Raw genomic sequence first — 20,473 nt, forward strand, 5'->3', positions numbered from 1 at the left:
TTGCAGTGGGGTAATGGCTGCAATCCTATAATGTGCAACCCGTTTTGACTTTTGTGTCAAAAAAGTGAGGAAAAGAAAGCCAGAGTTGACAATAGGCACAGGAGCCTGATTCTTCTCTGATGTTTTTACACTAGCTCATCCTGATTTACACCAGTGTAAGTGAAAAGAGAATTGGGCTCAATGGATCTTCATCTTTTTTTTGCCCCATATAATTTTTCTGTGTTACAGAACATCCACGACCAAGCTATTTTTTATGTGTATACAGGATATAAACCTTCAAGCTGAGTACCTAGCATAAGCTGACCACTAACTAAAAGGAGTAAGCAGGGAACGTCTCTGTAAGTAAACTTTTCCATAACTCTTCAATGTGGGGTTTCTTGCACCTTTTGCTAAACCATCTCATCTGGTACCGGCCACTCTGAGAGATGGGATACTGGACTACATGAACCACTGGTCTGAGCCATGTGGCAGCTCTCATGGATAATCTAAGTGAATAGTTAAAAATTGGGTAGCTGTGCATAAAATTCTAACTTGTATTTCCAGAGCAATTTTTAGAAATCTCACCCTAATGTCTCTGTTTCATTGAATCATATGTCCAAGTGGGATCTGAGGATTTGCTGATAGTTGATCTGATTAACCTTAAACTAAATAAAAATTACCTAGCAAGCATTTTGAATGGTGAGCTGTATTTCCTGAATCCGAACCAACATCATTGGCTTGTTAATATCTGGGCCAAATCCAGAATCATGAGTCCAAATTCCCTTAAATTGCAGAAGGTTACAGAGTCGAGTCATTTGATCCAAATCAGCCCAACAGATGTGGTTCTGGGTAAATCCAAAACATTTTTTTTATTCCAATGCATCAGAAACTTCACAACAGCCAAACACTTTAGATTTATGTCATTTGAGGCCAAAATAACTAAGAGCCATTACAATCCAGTGGCTGCTCTGAGTAAAGACTTGGTGATCTCTGTCAGGTGTCTACACCACAAAACCAACATGATCGTTCACACCCCTCACTGGTGGCAGTCTCAGCATGTCCTAGGCCCTGGAAATAAAACAATCTTCTCACCCCCTGGAAGAGGTCTCTCCAAATAAAGGTAGAGCGACCTGCGGGGTGCCGTTCTGGAGATAAATCCTGGCTTCTGTCTCCAGTCACACATCCCACTGGTATCACAGTCACATAAAAACAAATTTTATAGACAAAACAAACTGGACACAGATAAAGTCTCTTTGGTCAATATTTTTTTCCAGTTGCATCTGCCCAGAGAGGGAACAGGCAGTGCTAAGAAAAATGGCCTAAAAGGTTTGCTTGTTTGTTTTTCTATAACTTCTGTAAACTACATTACTGTACCCAGTGACAACAGGTTATTCCCTAATATGAATGTGGCTGTCATTTGTCATTCCCTTACAACAATAGCACACTGCAGGGACCAGTTTTAAGTCCCTCCCGGAAATGGAAACAAACCAATCGTATGAATGGCATTGCAGAATCTGGTTCCTGGCCCTTTTCTACATGGAGGCACCAGGACTCTGGATTAAGTCTTGGTGTGGACACCAGCCATTCTTGTGTTCTAATCCTGACTCTGCCACTGGCTTGGTGTGTGGATTTAAGCAATTTTGCCATGTGCTGATTTGTGCCCTGGAGGGGATGTTGAGCTACGTTGCAGTCAGACTGTTCGATTCAGCCAAACCCTTGGCAAGGTTGCAGCAAGCCTCCCCCATTATACGCTTAGCTAGACCACTGGTGCGGAGTGGTGGAGATGAGGGCACAGCTTCATTCTCACACTGTCTCCTTTCGGGAAACTAGTGCACATGGAGACAGTTGGAAAGAGCAGGACCTGTGATCCGCCGCCGGGATTTGGTTGGCCCATGCACAGGATGCAAGAGGTGGGTGAGACTTCTTGAGCCTTTTCCTTCCCTGCTTCTTCTCCAGCCTGATTCATCTCTTAATGTCTCTATGCCCCAGTTTACCCATCTATAAAATGGGGCTAATAAATGTCTCACCTACATCACATGGCTGTTGTGAGGATACATTAATTAATGTTTGTAAGAGTGCTCTGAAGGTAGGAATCATTATATAAGTGTTAAATATTTTCATTTAAAACATGAGGTATAGGATGAGAGAAATAAAGGCTAGAAGAACAGAATAAGGTATGCCGTGATGCTTGAGTGCCTTGACAGATAATAAGTCAATGATTTCAAATAGTCCATTGCTTATAAGGCACTGAGGTGTGATGGTGATGGGGCAATACAAAGCCCAAAGACAGAGAGATATAACCCAACCAGCCAACTGACTCATAATGCCTCTCTCATTGTACTGATCTTGATTTAAATGGGGCTACGTGTGGACAATTATGAGGGAGGGGACAGGGTCTAGAATAGCTTCATTGGATCATAGCTTTCTGCACATATGAAATCACTAGGGCTGTCAATCACAGTTAACTCACATGATTAACTCAGAAAAATTAATCGTGATTAATCGCACTGTTAAACAATAGAATACCAATTGAAATTTATTAAATATTTTTGGATGTTTTCTACATTTTCCAGGGGCGGCTCTAGGCACCAGCTAAACAAGCAGGTGCCTAGGGCGGCAAAATATATGGGGCGGCATAAGGCTGGTGCCCCAGCTCATACCTGAAGCGGCATTCCGGGCTGGATCCTGACCGCCCTGGGGGGCGGTAACCAGCCTGTTGTTCTGCTGCCGAGTGCAGCAGGGCAGGGAGCCGGCTAAGTGGGGACCGTGTCTCTGCCACTCTCCCGTGGGCAGCGGCCACCCCCGACCCCTCAGGCGGGAGCCGGTAGCACGGCCCTGCCCGGCTGCAGACAACAGGCTGCTCCTCCTCAGCTTGTCCCCGCCGCTGCAAGCCAAGGAGCAGCCCATCCTCTGCAGCCGGGACAGGGCTGCGCTACCGGCTCCGCCTGGGGCTGAGGTGGGGGGGTTGGCTGCTGACCACAGAAGAGCGGCAGGAGCCGGTTGCGAAGCCCTTTCCCGGCTGCAGAGGACGGGCCGCTCCTCCTCGGCTTGTCCCTGCCGCTCTCCCGTGGTCAGCGGCCTCCCCCCACCCCCCACGTGGGAGCTGGTAGCGCGGCCCTGCTCTGGCTGCAGAGGACGGGGGGGACATGGCGCCCGGGCGAGCCGCTCCTCCTCAGCTTGTCCCTGCCTCTGACTCCTCCTCCTCCTCCTCTCCTCTGCGCCGCCTCCTGCCAGGGGAGGGGAGAGGGGAGCAGAGCAGTAGCCCGGGCTGAGCCCAGCTCATGCCAGGGCCAAGGCGAAGACCAAGGATGACAGGGGCTGGGATCCAGCAGCAGCCCCAACCCCTGGCCCTGGCGGTGTTGGGAGATGAATCCACCTCGGGCCAGATCCGCAGCAAGGTAAGAGTTGGGCCAGGCGAGTGGGTTTTGTTAAAATTAAATGTTAAAATTACACTAGTAGGAAAGGTTGCAGAGTAGCAGCCGTGTTAGTCTGTAGCCACAAAAAGAACAGGAGTACTTGTGGCACCTTAGAGACTAACACATTTATTTCAGCATAAGCTTTCGTGGGCTACAGCTCATCCAATGAAGTGGGCTGTAGCCCACAAAAGCTTATGCTGAAATAAATGTGTTAGTCTCTAAGGTGCCACCAGTCCTCCTGTTCTTTTTACTTGTAGGAAATTGTTTTATTTCACTAACTACAAATTCTCTGTTTTCATTTTTTTTTATTTTAAACAGTCAAAACAAAACTGCAAAGTGCAAACGTGTAAATCCATAAAAAAAAAAGCTGGGGCGGGAAGGGGCAGCCAAAAATTGTTTTGCTTGGGGCAGCAAAAAACCTAGAGCCGGCCCTGCATTTTCAAATATATTGATTTCAATTATAACACAGAATATCAAGTGTACAATGCAGGGCCGGCTCCAGGCACCAGCATTCCAAGCTGGTGCTTGGGGCGGCAATCTACAAGGGGCGGCAGTCAAGTTGACATCAAGAGCAAACTCACTGATCTCAATGGAATTATACTGGATTTACTCCAGTGCAATTGAGATCAGGATCTGGCCCCAGAGACATCACTGAGTAACCAAACTATGGCATGAATGACAGCCATTTCTAGGAATACCTTGATGTGTCTGCGGACCTGATTTGGATTTTGCTTATAGTGGTTGCACACTGGTACAATTCCATCGGCCTTGATGACATTACTACTGATTAATACCAGCTTATGTTAGAAGGGAATCGAGCCCTGTGGCTCCATCAGCTAAATCACTTTAGACAGAGTAAGTGATTGAGAAACTGGGAATACATCTGCTTTCTTCCTATCGATAAATTCATTTAGATAAAAAGGAAAGTTAAATTTAGCTCCCCAGATTAAATTTCCTATTCTAAATTAGGTGAATTATCTTTACCCAAAGCAGCAAACATTGGATCTTTCTGCTGTGTAATTAAATCTGGGTAAAGATGCGGCTTTTGTCTCTAGTGAAGTTCTTTATTGCATGTTGGGGTGATTGTGATGCTTTTGAAAGTGAGGGAAAGATCAGCAGGTGTGAAGCATATTGTGATTTGCTGCTGTTCAAGCTTCCCCCATAGGCACGTAAACCCAATACATCAATACAATGCATCTAAACTCCCTCATTTACAACAACCCTACCAGCTGTTCCAATCCAAGGTCCCTGCTCAGCTCTGTCAGCGCACCTCAACCCTCACATCCTTGCTATTCCTAAGAACTTCCGCCAAGCATGATGCATTTTACAATTAGCATCCGATTTAAACTGACAATTATCTGAGGTCTGTCTGCTCTGGATGAGGATTCTAGACAAACTTTTGATAGTGCAATTAAAACTTTGACTGCTAATTTGCTTTACGAGGAAGACTTGGGGTTGATATTTTCAAAGCAATCCATGGTGCTTTGATACATCTTCCATCAAATTTATTTTTAAATCCCTGTTTCTTCTTTGAAAATTTCATCCTTAAGCTCTTCTTTCAAAGCCTTCAAACACCAAGGCCAAGTCTTTCAAAAGTAACTAGTGATTTTGGTTGCCTCTTTTGTTTTGGAGCCCTGTGGTTTTCCAAGGGTGGAGATTAAGCTGTTTATGACAATAAAGGCTCACTTTTGAAAGTCTTGGTCCTATAGCAAGAACCATTAACATGGTTCTTCAAAGGAATAGCTTGCACCTAAAAGAACTATTCTGATGAGAGCTACAGAGTTAAGCTGTTCTGCACTCAACCCACTGAGCTAATAACTGATTTGGAATTGGCAGTCTTTCACAACATAGCATTTTAGATTTATTTTTATAGGGACTGTACCATCCTTAATGTCTTTTAAACATCGGTGTTATAGAGACATGGCTTCCTACCTGCTTGGGAGGGAAGGGTGGAGGGACGTCTCCACAGCATTGCTTCACCCCTCCTCCAACCCCAGCAAAGTCTCCTCTGTGGAGACTGTTTAAGCCTTGAGATCAGTGGGTTGGGACAAACAGAGGGTAGGAACACTCTTTGGCGTGTGGGTCACCACTAACATAGGGTACCTCCTCTTGCATATTCCGGTGGGGCAGCATCAAGTAGGAGAAGCTGCGACAGCACAGCTCAACTGGAATCATTATACCATGGAGTCTGTGGAGGGCCAGGTATGACTTGGAGGAAATTCAGAGACATAAAGCTTCTGTACAGATGGTTTTGACCTTTGGCAACTCCCCAGAGATCTAGTTGTATCTTGAGGGATGATCATGGTATCCATATGCTAAATTCCCACAGAGGCTTGGGGAAAGGAGGTAAACCTCACTGTCCTGTGATAAAATAATAGAAAGAACACTGTGAGCACAAATTCATTTTGTCTCCAGTCACCTTCACCTTCAGTTGATATTGGTCCTGCTTTGAGGACTAGATGACCTTCTGAGATCTCTTCCAACCCTAATATTCTATGATTCAATTATTCACAGGATTAACCCGCATAGGAGACAATATAGCCCATAGTGATTGGTTAAAGGCAGGACCATCACCCCCATCAAAGCCAATTGTGAGTGAAGCATTAAAATAAACGTCAACCAACAAGAAGAATGCCTCTCATGCTAGACTGTGCACTGGCCCTCAACACAAATCCCCCACAACTAACAAATCCTTCTCTGCCCTCCCAGCTGAAAACAAGTTCCCTGCAGGGTGAAAAAAAACACATTGAATGGATAGATCTTGCACCAGGTCCTGAATGTTGCCACCCTCAGCAGCTGGGTTACATAAGCAAAGTTCCATGGCAATCCAGTGGTAGCTAATAACATGGCATTTCACTTCAAAATCCTGAAAGGTGGATTTGCAAAGCTTGCCAAATCCTATGGAAATCACTGCAGACATCATCCTGCAGAAATTGTCAGTATGTTTTTAGCTGACTCACCTGCATGTAGGGTGACCAGACGTCCCGATTTTATCGGGACTGTCCCGATATTTGCTTGTTTGTCCCGCGTCCTGACCAATGTTAAGTCGGGACACTGGACAAACAAGCAAAGGCTCCGGAGCCTGGAAGGGCTCGCGCCCTTCCCTGTCCCGACTCCGTCCCCTCCTTCTCCAATTGGATCCCTCCCCAAATCCCCGCCTCTTGCCAAGCAAACCATGCCCAGGAGACGCAGGGGAACACGTGGCCGGGGTGAGTGTGAGTCCGGCCTGGCCCCGAGCAGGCAGGACTCGGGCGCGGTACCTGGAGGGAGATTACGGGGTGGCCTGCGGGGCCAGGCGGTGGCTGTTCTCCCCACCTGGGCAGCGGGACGTGGGAGCAACTGCTGCTGCAGCTCCCACTGCCGCGGGGGGAGGAAGCGGCCAAGCATGTGGCGCCTGGGCCCGAATCCCCCGAGCCCGGGCCTGCTGCGGGGACCCTGCAGCGCGCACGCTGCGCCCAGCCGCTGGCCAGTCGCGTCTGGGCTGGCTGCCCAGCTGGTGCAATCCCGCGGCGGAGGCATCGGCAGCCCAGCCCCGTTCGTTCCCCTGTGGGACCCGAGCGGGATGGGGGGGCTGAGGCCTGCTGCCCCCAGTCCGGGGCCGCCCGCGGTATTGCACCAGCTGGGCAGCCAGCCCAGACGCAACTGGCCAGGGGCTGGGCGCGCGCTGTGTGCGCGCTGGGTCCCCGCAGCAGGCCCGGGCTCGGGGGGTTCGTGGGCACAAGAGCCGCAGCTGCCAAGCTTGGCCAGCGGCCGCTTCCTCCCCCCGCAGCAGTGGGAGCTGCAACAGCGGCTGCTCTCAAGTCCCGCTGCCCAGGTGGGGAGAACAGCCACCGCCGCCTGGCCCCGCAGGCCACTCCCTACTCTCCCTACAGGTTCCGCGCCCGAGTCCTGCCTGCTCGGGGCCAGGCCGGACTCACACTCACCCTGGCCCCGCGCTCCCCTGAGTCTCCCGGGCCTCCCTCGAGCACTTGTGGAGGGAGGAGGAATCGGGGGTGGGGGATTTATTTATTTTTTGCTCTGACGCCATTTTTTCCCCCTCTCCCCCCCCCCCCCCCGATATTTGACCTGGGTGATCTGGTCACCCTACCTGCATGTGATCACTCCAGGTCATACTGGATGGGTTTCCAGAACATTCACTTTCCAGGATAGCAAGGTGTTCCTCCAATGACATTGCCTATTGACTGTATTATGCAGTGTCTAGAAAGCTCTTTGAGCTCCATGAATAGAAAAGCCTCTCCTAAAGTACAGCATCATTTGAAATTACCAACGATTACATGATTCCCAGATGCTCACAAAACTCCTGCAGAATGTAAGATGGATTTAAAGGATTCTTTCCTGAAGAAATATTAAATATAGGAAAGGAAAATCCCATCAAAGCCATCAGAAGGGATCATGTCACATTCAGATTGGAAATGCAAGATTCTTCCCCAGCTAAGTACCATCAGTTACCATTTTGTAACACTGGTAATGCATTCTGTATGAAGAGGCCTGAACAATCTTTCTTATAGCTAAGAGATCGTGACAATAGGCTAATACAGAAATGCATTTATTGTTACAAGAGATATGTCTCCAGTAAATACACATCCTTATATCTATGTAATCACAAAAAGAGTCCAACAAAGGTTGCTGTATCAGTCACATTAAATATTCCAGCCCAGGCAAATATCTTCTGCTGGACAGAAATCAAGAGCTTTCAAATGAAAATGACATATTGGTGTGTCCTTCAGTTTATCCAGCTCATTGCTAAAACTGCAACAAAACCAAAAGGCCCCTTGTACTACTCCAGACAAATAATGGTATGTTACAGCATGCCAGCATATAGTCTAGGACTTTAACCATTGTTGCATGGCGCGCTTCTATCACAGTTTCTATATGTCAGCAGTAGAGATGGGCTTGAACCAAAACTTTCAATTTAAGCCCTCCTGTACTTTAAGGGTCTTCCAAATCTGGCTTCTGTTCTGAATTTTTAGGTTCAGGCTCATGTCCTTTATTAGTATTCGTAGTAGTGGTATTACATTAGCACCGAGACCGAGGATGCATTGTGCTAGGCTCTGTTCAAACATATAGTAAGGAAAAGGTCCCTGCCCCAAAGTGCTTATGATCTACATACACAAGATAGACAAATATAGGAGTAAGGAAGGAAAATTCACATTATGGGGAACTGAGATTAAGTGATTTGATCAAGGTCACACAGCCAGAAACTACACATAGATCTCCTCAGTCCCACTCCAGTCCCTTAACCACAAATCCAGCCTTCCTATCACCAACCAAGAGAGAAGGATGTGTGACTAAGTGGGCAGATCTCAGAACTGGGAGCCAGCAGCTTGAGTGTTAATTCCAACTCTGAAAATGATGCCTTCTCTGTCTTATTTCTAGATTGTGGAAAACTAGACCCACCTGATACAATCTTAGACTACGAATACTTTTGCATTTCTTTGCAGGGTTCAAACTCCTGACATCAGGTTGACTCGATAAAAGAACCCTGCATCCTTATGCAGGCGCCAAAAATGTTATAAAATCCTTTACAAATGTGAGTCAGGTCCAGAAGTGATGTGTATGGTGTTGCAAAATTTGATTCTTACTAGATTCCCTAAGGGCTACTAGAATGATCGGCGGAATGAAGAACCTACCTTACGAGAGGAGACTTAAGGAGCCTGGCTTATCTAGCCTAGCCAAAGAAGGCTGAGGGAAGATATGATTGCGCTCTATAATATATCAGAAGATAATCGCCGGGGAGGGAGAGGAGTTATTTAAGTTAACGGCCAATGTTGGCACAAGAACAAATAGATATAAACTGGCCATCAATAAGATTAGGTTTGAAATTAGACAAAGATTTCTAACTAACAGAGGAGTTAAGTTCAGGAACAGCCTTCCACAGGGAGTAGTGGAAGCAAAAAACCTAACTTGTAAGACTGAGCTTGATACATTTATGGAGAGGATGGTATGATGAGATTGCCTACAGCGGCTGATCCACAACTGCTATTAGCAAACATCTCCAATGGCTGGAGATGAGATATTAGAGGGGGAGGGCTCTGAGTTACTACAGAGAATTCTTTCACAAGTGTCTGGCTGCTGGGTCTTGCTTACATGCTCAGGATCCAACTGATCACCATAGTTGGGGTCAGGGAGGAATTTTCCCCAGGTCAAAATGAAAGAGATCTCGGGCGGGGGGTTGACTCCCCCTGCAGCGTGAGGCATAGGTCACTTGCTGATTTGAACTAGAGTAAATGGTGAATTCTCTGTAACTTGAAGTCTTTAAATCATGATTTGAGGATTTCAGTAATTCAGCCAACAGTTAGGGGCCTAATACAGGGTGGGTGAGGTTCTGTGGCCTGCAATGTGCAGGAGGTCAGACTAGATCAGTGGTTCTCAAACTTTTGTACTGGTGACCCCTTTCACACAGCAAGCCTTTGAGTGCAACCCCCTCCCCCCGTCTTATAAATTAAAAACACTTTTAAATATATTTAACACCATTATAAATGCTGGAGGCAAAGCGGGGTTTGGGGTGGAGGCTGACCGCTCGCGACCCCCCATGTAATAACTCGCGACCCCCCGAAGGGTCCTGACCCCCAGTTTGAGAACCCCTGGACTAGATGATCACACTGGTCGCTTCTGGCCTTCAAGTCAATGAATCTATGAGACACTCACTCACTGATGTGTGAATGAGTGGTGTCATTTACATGTCAAAGAGTCAGAGTTTAAGGGTAGACGGGACCCCCAGACCGTCTAGTCTGAATTCCTGTATGTCACAGACCACCACCATCGCCTGCACACTACATCCAACAACCAGAATTAGACCAAAGTATTACAGCCCACAGGAGACTCCATCGGAGCCACAGGAAGAGAACAGGAGGGACCAAGGTGCACAGTACTTGAGGCTCCCATGGCACCAGGGAAATAAGTAAATGAGATACCAGATAATCCAGGCAAGTGACCCACACCCACAAGCTGCAGAGGAAGGTGAGAAAACCCCAAGGTCACTGCCAATCTGACCTGAGGAAAATCCCTTCCCAACCCCACAAATGGCGATCAGTTGGACCCTGAGCACATGAGCAAGAACTATCAGCCAAGCACCTGAAAGAGGGAATGCTCGGTGTCACGTCAGAGCCTGGGGCTTCTCCATCCAGAGTCACATCTCCAGCCACAGCCATTCCTGACGCGTCAGAGGAAGGAGATTTAAAAACCAAAAAGAAGCAAAAAACAACCACCAGAATACATCAGGGGAAAAGAATCCCTTCCTGACCCCTGCTGGTGGCCATCTGAAATCCCAAAGCCTGAGTTTTTAAGACACATGAGACACAAACTAGGGGTGAGCTCCCAGGCTACTGAGCCATGCCCCCAACCATCACAAGCAACCCCATCATACAATTCCACTCATAAGTTTGGCCAGCTGGGAGAAGTTGTAACTTACAGGAAGATATTTAACTTAAATATTCTTTCCCTGTTCTCATGTTAGTTGTTTCCTTGATACACTCCACTCTTCTGGCCCATTGGTCTGGGAGTTACACCAGCTTAGACTCAGCATGACAAATTCAGAAGTGAGGTGTAAGGGGACTTACAGATTACATGTTAGTAAATTGGTGTGAATAAATCTATACTGTAACTCTAAGGGCAAGTAAGTAGGTGTAATACCCACATTGGGGGCAGGATGAAGGGGTCACTTACACTGTCTTAGACTCCCCCTAGCCTAACTCAGATTCATCTTTGAATATAGCCCATTAATAAGGCCCTACTTAACTTGCGATATTGCAGAAATTGTGGATTCCACAATATTAGGCTTCTCTGCAATTTTGACAGTGGGATCGGGGCTGAGAGCGGGAGCACTGGCCACCGTGGGGCTGAGAGCAGGAGCCCACACTGTCACCCCAAGGCAGCTGCTCTCAGCCTTGAGCCCCTGCTGTCAGCCCCAGGTGGCCCCTGCTCTCAGCCCCGGGCCACATCCCACTGTCAGCCCTGTGTTCCTGCTCTCAGCCCCAGGCGGCTGCCAACCAGAAATAACGGAAAAGTAATAATGGACTTTAGTGCCACAAATAACAAGGTCCATTACTACTTTTCTGCAATTTTCCATGGCTTCTCCGCAGCTCAGCTGCAACTTTTTGACAATCATCCCACATTTCAAGTAGGGCCTTACCCATTAATTATTTAAGCCTTACAGCATCGTTGTGAGGTAGGCGACTATTATCATCAGCCTATTTTACAGATGGGGAAACTGAGATCTAGGGAGATTTAAACACTTCTTTAAGGCTACACTGAAAGTCGGTAGCAGGGCAGGGATCAGAACTTGGGCATTATTGGTTTCAGTGCTCATTCCAATACATCCCAGAGCCTCTGTAGTCTAGTCTACTAAATATACTCTCCAGATACATACTATAGGCGCGTGTGTTTATTTCTGTCTCTCTCTCACACACACTGCATATGTATGATGTTTAATCTCATGCCCATGTCTTTTATTAGTAATAATGCCGGGTAATCGTATATATGGTCGAATGCACACTCTTTATTAAGAACACCGCTTGCAATGAAGTCTGACCACGCCATGACCTGTGATTCTCAGCCAACACATATCCTCTGGCCTCTAGACTGAGAATATGGGTGCCAGAAACTCCCAGGACAGCAGTAAGGCCCTGAGGAATCCTGTCTGTTGGCAGGAGATGAGTAATCAGTAGTTGAAGTGCAGACTCTGGCTGAGCTCAGCTGTTGTGCAGAGGCACTGGGCTGTCAGCTACATAGTAAGAATAATTGTAATTCAGCTTGGCCACCTCCTTTTACCAGCAGTAACAGCTGAGAAATCGAAGCTGATCGAAAAGCCTTTTGCATTCTGTAAGCAAGCAAAGAGTGGACTTGGGGAGCTGGAAATAGGGCTTTTGTCTGCACATTTTACCATGTGGAAGGGACTTTATTTTATTCTTTATTTGCCCTTGAACTTTACAATGAATTGTGCTAGTGCCTGGATTTCTGTATCAGGACTGTAGAAAACCAGCGATTCTGCATCCCATTGTTCTATTATCTCCTCACACATCATTTATCTGTGAATAAGAGGGAGGTGGTAAGTATCACTCAATCTCAGCATTAAAATTCAAAGGTAGATAAATATAGTAGATAAAAATACTATTTAGTCATTCAATTTAAAAGGAAAAAAAATCTCTATCCTTTTTGTGAATTTCACCCCTTGGCTGCTCAAAATATCTCATGCAAATTAAAACACACATGCACATTTACAGACCGGGGATGTTTAACGATGAATTGGCATTCGCAGTTTGCCCATCTGCAATCTCTCCAGCTAGAAAAATAAAGTCTTCTAAGCAAATTGCAGAGAGAATAAATGCTTAACAATACCAAAACCACAAAGCCAGAGAGACATCCTTGCTCAGCCATTCACTGGTATAAACAATAAGCAGAGTTGCCTTTGTGCAGAAACCAGACTAGTTCTGCAAGAGTCAAACCCTGCATTAAACCAAAGGCACCTGGTTTCCATTCTGCAAAAACTTTGCTGAACCAACAAAATGCTGGAAATAGATGTGTTTGTTTATTGCTTCCAAATAAATATCATGAACTAATGTATCAGGAATAAACTAATAGGAGCGTGGTTGGGACTTGAGATTTGCATGCAGAAGAGGGATTGTCTGCATCCTTAGTAGCCATCCCCTCCCTAGTGTCCAAACCAGATTCATACAGGAGGAGGCTGAGGACAAGGACACCTCTTCTCATTTCTCTTCGTGGAAGAGGAAAGCACCTTTTAAAAAGATTTCTTTTAGGCTTTCCCCTCTTTTTCTTAGGGGGAGGATCTGAAGACGTCAGAGAGGATTAATAGGCCCCGATTATGGCCAAGGACAGGCTTCTTTACTTACGAAATTGTCAAGTTTGAAGAAGAGGAGAAACTGGTGCCTGTGGCTCTTTCCACATGGAATCCCCATGATCTGAACACAGGGAAGCCCTGGAGGGAACTATTATTGTGTGAGCAGTGTATCACACAAACACACGAGGATCTCATACGAACCAGCACTCTTGGAGAGATTTCCAGGGCATTAGGTGTTACTGGGGAAAGAACAGTGTTTATGGAGTCCATGTACAGCACATTCATTGGTCCAGTGGACTTGCAGAAGCTAAAGGATTCTGTTTCAGCCATTCCCCTACCTTTATACATGGCTTCAGTGACCAGTGACCCTCGCTCTCTCATAGAATAACCCCATGTCTTTGGAAGCCTGGGTCCCTTGTCAGTATGGTCACCTCCTGAAAGGAGCCAGCAAAAGCCCATCCTCTCACGGTGTGAGGAGACCTCCCTGGTTGTTGCTGACAGGTTACTTGTGGGGCTCTGGTAATTGTCACAACTGGAATGTGGACTGTCTGACCTTGTGGTCAGAGCAGGAGTCAAGCCAGGTCTGGATACCAGAATCTGAGACAGGCCAGAGGGTACACTGGGAATCAGGGTCAAGAGGCAAGCCGGAACAGAATACTAGGAGGTCAGTGTCAGGCAGCGGGATCAGGTAGTACAGGAAAGGCAGTCCTATGCAGGGACAAATCCAGTTGCACAAACAACTTTTGGTGCCTCTGCTTGGTTTAAATAGAAACAGGGAACCAATCAGGTCCCTCCAAGTTTCTCCAATCAGGTCGCAGGGATGGAGTCCTCTGCCATTGTTGAGCTTTGAGTTCCAGCGAATGTTCACAAGTCACTGAGTGGCTGGTCAGAACATGCAGCTCCCTAAGTTCCCTGTAGACCAGCATTTAAGACGTGGCCCGTGACAGTAACCCAGTCAGAGCATATGGTGACTGGCTTGCCCGGTGCTGAAGCATTGATTGCTGAGATCCACGTGTCCATCCTCCTACAGGAGTGGAGAGGAGAAGGGAAGGGCTGGTGAAGGTCCGCAGCCTTCCCTAGGATTCCTGAGCAGAACTGCACAAGGAGCTGTTGCTGAAGACACAGAAGCAGCAGATTGGGACTGTAATGTTGTTACCAGACGTATGTGGTGGCATCTCAAACCATGATCTATGGACCAAGTGTAGCCTGCAGATCCCTTCCTGGTCATTCACAGCATCAAACACTTGAGAAGCAAGGAGATTAGGAAGATCCCTCTCTTATAAAGTGCCCTACAGAATGAAAAGATTGTAGAATCATTGGACTAAATTGTTTTTCTATTACATGCACAACAGTGGATTTAAACCTCTGATAAGCTGTCATCTGCTCTTCTTAGATCTCATCTTTTTCCCTCTATTTTTTTCATACATGTGATGTTTTCAAGAGGTGAGAGATGGCTTGAGGCAGAAGCTCCTCTCCTAGTCTGCAGAGTGAAATCAACAGTGAAGCATAGGGCAGGGGGTCCTCTTGCTTCATTAAAAACACCTATCTTTGACTCGAAGGAGGGAGGCATCTTCTCAGGCAGGGAGAGAATGACTTCTTCATGGGAGCCTATTTGTTAACCTTTTTGGCAAAAATGACATCCCTTTTTAGAACATCTGCAGTCAACTGGAAACCTGGCTTATCGTCAAACTTCTGAGAGGGGAGAAGAGCTTGACAAATGGCCTGGATTCTTCCTGAGCTAAAAGATCCGTGGGGTGATGCAGTAAGCTCCAGGGTGATTACCTCAATGCTATAACTCTTCTCATTTAGAATATCTGGATTACATTTGTGAAGTTCTCCATGTGCAAAAATTCATAATTCTGTTGCCTGCTCATTTCTTCTTCTTCCTCACAAAATAAACCCAAACGGAAAAATTTGCAAACCAAAAATGTAATTACACAGGATAGTAAGGATGTGCACATGCCAAAATAGCCAACAATTTTGAGATGTTTTGGATCAGGAAGTGGATCAGAACTTCACTGCTGTCCCCTATCTCTCTAGTAGGCCTAAAACCAGAATGCAAATACCCCCATATCCTGGAGGAGTTCAAATCTGAATCCAGGCTTTGTGCCTCAGAAACATCTCTACAGAAAATCAATATGGGGTAGATTGGTTGTTAGGGTTAAGCATGTGCATATATCCCATCCAATCAATGGGCCTGATTCTCCATTCATGCCGAACTGATATTCAGGGCCAGTTCTAGACTCCAATTATTGCGGGGGGGGGGGGAGGAGGAGATGGACGGGGGCTGCGGGACGTGGTGCGGGCCGAGGGATGTGCTGGCCACCCTTCCCATAGCCCCCATTGGCCTGGGACAGTGAACCGTGGCCAGAGGGAGCTGCGATCGGCCGAACCTGCAGACGCTGCAGGTAAACAAACTGGCCCGGCCCTGGCGGGTCACATGCCAAAGGTTGCCAATCCCTGAGATAGACTGAGGTAGGGTAATGCTGAACTGCTCCACTGAATTATTATTTCATTCTGTTTTCAACTAGAAAACCAGTTAGTTGGTTTAGATTACTCTTCCACTTATTAAGTGAAAACACAGCCTCTCAGTTTTTCAGTGTATTTCGTATAATTATTAATCAAAAAAAGAAATATATGTATAGCATTCATTCCAAATATTTTCTATCTGATGTGAATTTAAAGCCCATACCACATTGTAAGTGGCATCGCTTTTTCTTGTATGTCACCAAAGCATACTCCTTGCTGTGACCAGTTACTTCATTGTGGTCAGCCTTTGATGTCTGGTGATGTTATAAACCAAAATGAGACCATACCTCACAGTTAGAGATTGCCAAACCCTCTTGTTCTTTGGGTGGAATTTGGGGATCTTTAAATATGGAACACATCTTCAACCAATTGTTATGAAGGGCAGCCCTCATTTGAGAACTAGATTTACCTACAGCCCACACAAACCTGCTGTTATCTCTCCATACAAAAATATTATTACCCTAAAGGCATCATCATTTTAAATCACTTATTTTTATGGTGTCTCAATTTGGGAATCCATGTTTCCTCTCTCCTTTCCTATGTCATTTCCCACATCTGAGTCATGGCAGGAGAAGAGGTACGGGGAGATGGGGAGGGTGTACTGTGTTGGTGGTGGTGGTGTTTCATAATCATGGAATGATAGTGGCATAGATTAGTATCAGGTATCTCAATGACTCCTGCATCCCTATCATAAGATGTCGTATAACAATAAGAAATGCTCTTCTCACCCTCTTTAGGGGATGCCTACCTCTTTGGCTTTCAGGAAATGTCCCAGGGAAGCATGTGGGCCAGGGGCTGCAGGAGATTGGCTTCATGGAACAAACGAAGCACACAAGTAGCATGACTCTGTTGAATTGCAAATTAATGGAAGAATGTGCAGAATGCACAAGTGATGGCTGATGGTGAGGCTGTAGAGTAAATACCTTTCTTTTACAACTCTCCTTAATGCCATGTCTATGTGCTATTCCCTTCTGTGCTGAGCATCTCTAAGAAGGCAACGGTGCCATCCTGTGGTGAAGCTGAGAATCAATGACTAGTGTAATAAAATTTTACTTTTAAAGCTTAACAGATTGTGCCTGGACCTTGCATGGACCTGCAAATGGTGGAAGAGCACAAGGGATCTTCTCCCCATTTGTATCCCCCGACACAACTGGGGTTACAGTGCTGCTCCCTCCTACTACGTCAGAGTGAGTCAGGAAGAGGCAGGGCCTGGTCCTGTTCTCCAATTCCCACCAACCCCACTGCACTGGCAGTAGAGCAGCTCTTTTCAAGAGGTGATGCACACCAGAGAGCTCCTTCACAGATGGCTTTGTACCATTCTAAGGCAAAATGCCATTCAAAGGTCCCCCTTGGGCAAAGTGGGCCCCTCTGCTTTAATCTGAAAGTACAGCTACAGTACTGACCAGCATACAGAGGTTACTGCACTGCATCACAGCACTAGTGAAGAAGTGTCTGTATTGTATTGTGCTAATTAAAGCAATGAAGTTAATATCAAAAGTGCTAATTTGCTAAAATGAAATCAAACAATTCCATTGTTTAAAAAATGCTGATAACCAGGCCAACATGGGATAGGTGCATGTTATACATAAACGAAACACACTTATGAGGAGTCTGATAGATCTTATTCCCATACGTTTCACAAAATAAATGCACACAGGTATAATAAACGAGAGTTTTAAAAGGATATGAACTCCATGCATCAAGGCACAGGGCAACTCTGATTGTTGGGGATTAGGAAGAAATTTCCCTGGGTGGCATAACTGCTTACTGCAGGGGTTTCTGTACTTTCCTAAGAATCAGTAGGCCTGGTCAGAGACAGGTTACTGAACTAGGTGGCCAATTGGTCTCATCCAGTAGGGCAATTCCTGTGTCCCTATATTCCTGGTTACTTGTGCTTGGATGTCTCTTAGTAGATGAACAGAAATTGCCTGTTGTTTAAGTTTGTCCTTACCAGCAGTTTACCATTCAGTGTGTGTGGTGGGAGATGAAAGAGATATATTTGATGACTCCATAGGCCGCATTTGCTCCCTCAAACTTCATTCTGGGCTCACCCAACCTTTTTGCCATTTTCACAGTATCTTTTAACGTCCCCTTACTCCCAGCGTCAATCAATGTCCTCATTTATAATATACTGTTTCAAACACCTTTCTCCTAACAATTGCCTTGTCCTATGCATCTTTTCTAGTATTCTCCTTCACCTAGAACTGGGCTTTATAAAACAGAAAATGGAGTCACTCAGTACAGTTCTATAATCCACAATGCAGGCCATACCCATGCATTTTATTTACTGCAAAGATCAGTTGCCCCATCACGTCCAATCTGCTGTCACTCTTATGATGCAGCCAGAAAACTACTGGATGTCCAAAATTGCACTACAGCAATGCAAACTTCCTGACATGGTCATGAACTTAAAACAAGGAGATCCCTTTGGAACTGGATCTGCAATTATACAATGTACTAGCTGAGTAGGCTAATGAGAAACAAACACCTGTGGACACACCTCACAAATGTGCCTTCAATGGGCATCCAGAATGAATTCCATTAAAAACTGCAATCGAAGAGGAATATTTATATAGGGCTTGATTCTCCTCTCATGCTGGTGTAAAACCGGGCTATCTCCATTTACTTCAGTGGGATTATTCCTGATTTGCACCATTATAAGTGAGAGGGAAATCAGAGTCAATGTATTTACTTACTTATTTATGCTATATGAAAGGCCAGTACAACTGATGCTACCTGGAAACAAAACTGGATTTTTATTCAAGAAACAATACATTACTAAATGTTTTATAAATATGCAGAAAATTTGGTTACAAGCGGTACAGATGTTTACCAACACTTACGGTTGTTGATGCACTCATTGAGATCTCATATAGAACTCTGTGTGGCTAAGAGTCAGGACAGAAGAATGTTGAGAGGTAGAGAAACCAAGTACTCAGCAAGCACATCGTTTTCTTTTTTAACCTTTCAGACCTCCTAACTCACCCTATTGTTCTGGAAACCTCTGACCAAGTGAGATTACACGAGTCAGGTTTCTTCTACTGGTTTCAGTTAAATATACCTCACTGTGGAATCCAGCTCTTTTGGTACTGGGAGCATTTTTTTTAGATTCATAAAGTTTCTCTATCCCTTGCTGCTGGAAGTAAAACAACTCCCTTTGAGAACTCTGACGTCAATGTCACTGTTCGTGATTCCTTTGTTCTCCCCAGCTTACAATGAATTGGAATGCAATTTGTTGAGCCATTTTTCTTGGACACAAAAAGGGGAGCCAAAAATTTCAAATGTGGGTGCTTAAATTAGAGACCTAACACCATATTTATCACTGAAATAAGTGGCTTGAATTTCAGAACTGCTAAGCAACCTGATCTCCAATTTGGCCTAAGCATTTCTCTCCCTATTTCATGTGCAGACTTTCAAATGGACAAGGAATTAGAACAAAAATTAAGAATAAGGAAAACAAACATACAACAGAAATCTCAGTCTGTCCCAGGTAATACATCAACGTCAGGCTAAAGTCTGAGAACACTTACAGTGGTGTAAGTATTCCATTGAAGTCTTTCCATCTCTCTGACTCTCCCTACTTCTGTTTCTTGTTTTTTCCCCCAAGGATTGTGCTAGATTTCTATAGCTGTAAAGAGCCTTTGCTGGGCATTGATATGGAAAGGCTGGAGGGCTATGGACAAAGCAGGCAATATACCATTCTGGCTGACAGCTTTAAAAACACTGGCTGCCAGTGATATTAGTCTATGACTACAGAGAGAAGTGTATAAGTGGAATTCTCACACACCCCAACCTTTTCTTCAGCCCAAATGCAATAAACGCTTGCTCTCTCTCTTAGGAGCAAGGTAATAATTCCATCTGCATGACCCTTTCCTGTGATCAGAAGAAAATTACAGAGTAGGTTTTCAGTATCTAACACCTTCCAGTTATCTGGCAAGGAAAAAAGGCTCTGATGCTGGCCAATCCCAAATACTACAAGCTGACAAACTGGGGGGAGGCTTGATTACCAAATGCATTACGTATGTTCATAAAAGTCCTTAAGACATCTGGCTAGTAGAGTGTCTGTTGCACATTCTTAAGATGAAAAACTGAGTGGAAGGATTCCTACGTGCAGCCCTAAATATTCCAACACCTCTTTTTGCGCTTTGTTTTCTTGGGCTGAATTGTGAATTTAGAGTTTATATACTAACGTATGCAACTGGGAGGACCTCTGCAAATTACGATTTGCAAATTAAAAGTCCAAGCTGGAAAGCTCTCTTGTATTTAGGAGACTACCCTCTGATTTACTCTTCATGCAGAAAATATTTTGAACATATTAATATATACACCTGCTTACATTTTAAGGGGTCACACTGTTTACCTACCTGTTTATAGCTCTGCACCACTGCACAGAAACCCATGTTGAATGGGTGGGGTGGGTTTTCTGCTCCCTTAATAGTAGTGGAGTAACCTGCCAAGCTAATTCAGAGCCCTTTTCCTGTTCAGACTATTGTAGGAACAGGGGGAGTTAAAGTGAGTACAACAGAAGGGCTTGGCCTCTGGAACATCCAGCTGAGGTTTACAGTTATTTATTTGGCAAAGTCCGTTGACCAGATGGCCAAAAAGCTACAGCAATGGAAAACACCCATTACCATTTATGGCTAGGCAGACGACTGAGCCCCATGCTATCGGATACATATCTCACCACAGTGATCCATGCTTTCATGACCTCCAGACTCGATGATTGCAACATATTATATCTGGGAATGAAGCC

General features: G+C 45.5%; 1 protein-coding gene and 1 long non-coding RNA gene across 2 annotated transcripts in view; one reads left to right on the top strand and one right to left on the bottom strand.

Moving 5' to 3' along the window:
- Positions 1-768, bottom strand: part of DCX (doublecortin) — a 97,871-nt gene extending 97,103 nt beyond the window's left edge. Inside the window, exon 1 of the mRNA XM_045031192.1 lies at positions 660-768. The gene's annotated coding sequence lies outside the window, so the exon portion shown is untranslated. The remainder of the gene's footprint in view (positions 1-659) is intronic.
- LOC123377865 lies at positions 267-19,210 on the top strand. Its single transcript, XR_006582368.1, has 3 exons — positions 267-338; positions 1,810-1,889; positions 19,130-19,210. It is a non-coding gene; the product is annotated as an uncharacterized LOC123377865 (long non-coding RNA).
- The last annotated feature ends 1,263 nt before the right edge of the window (positions 19,211-20,473 follow it).

This window comes from Mauremys mutica, chromosome 9, assembly GCF_020497125.1.
Source record: "Mauremys mutica isolate MM-2020 ecotype Southern chromosome 9, ASM2049712v1, whole genome shotgun sequence".
NCBI lineage: Eukaryota > Metazoa > Chordata > Testudines > Geoemydidae > Mauremys > Mauremys mutica.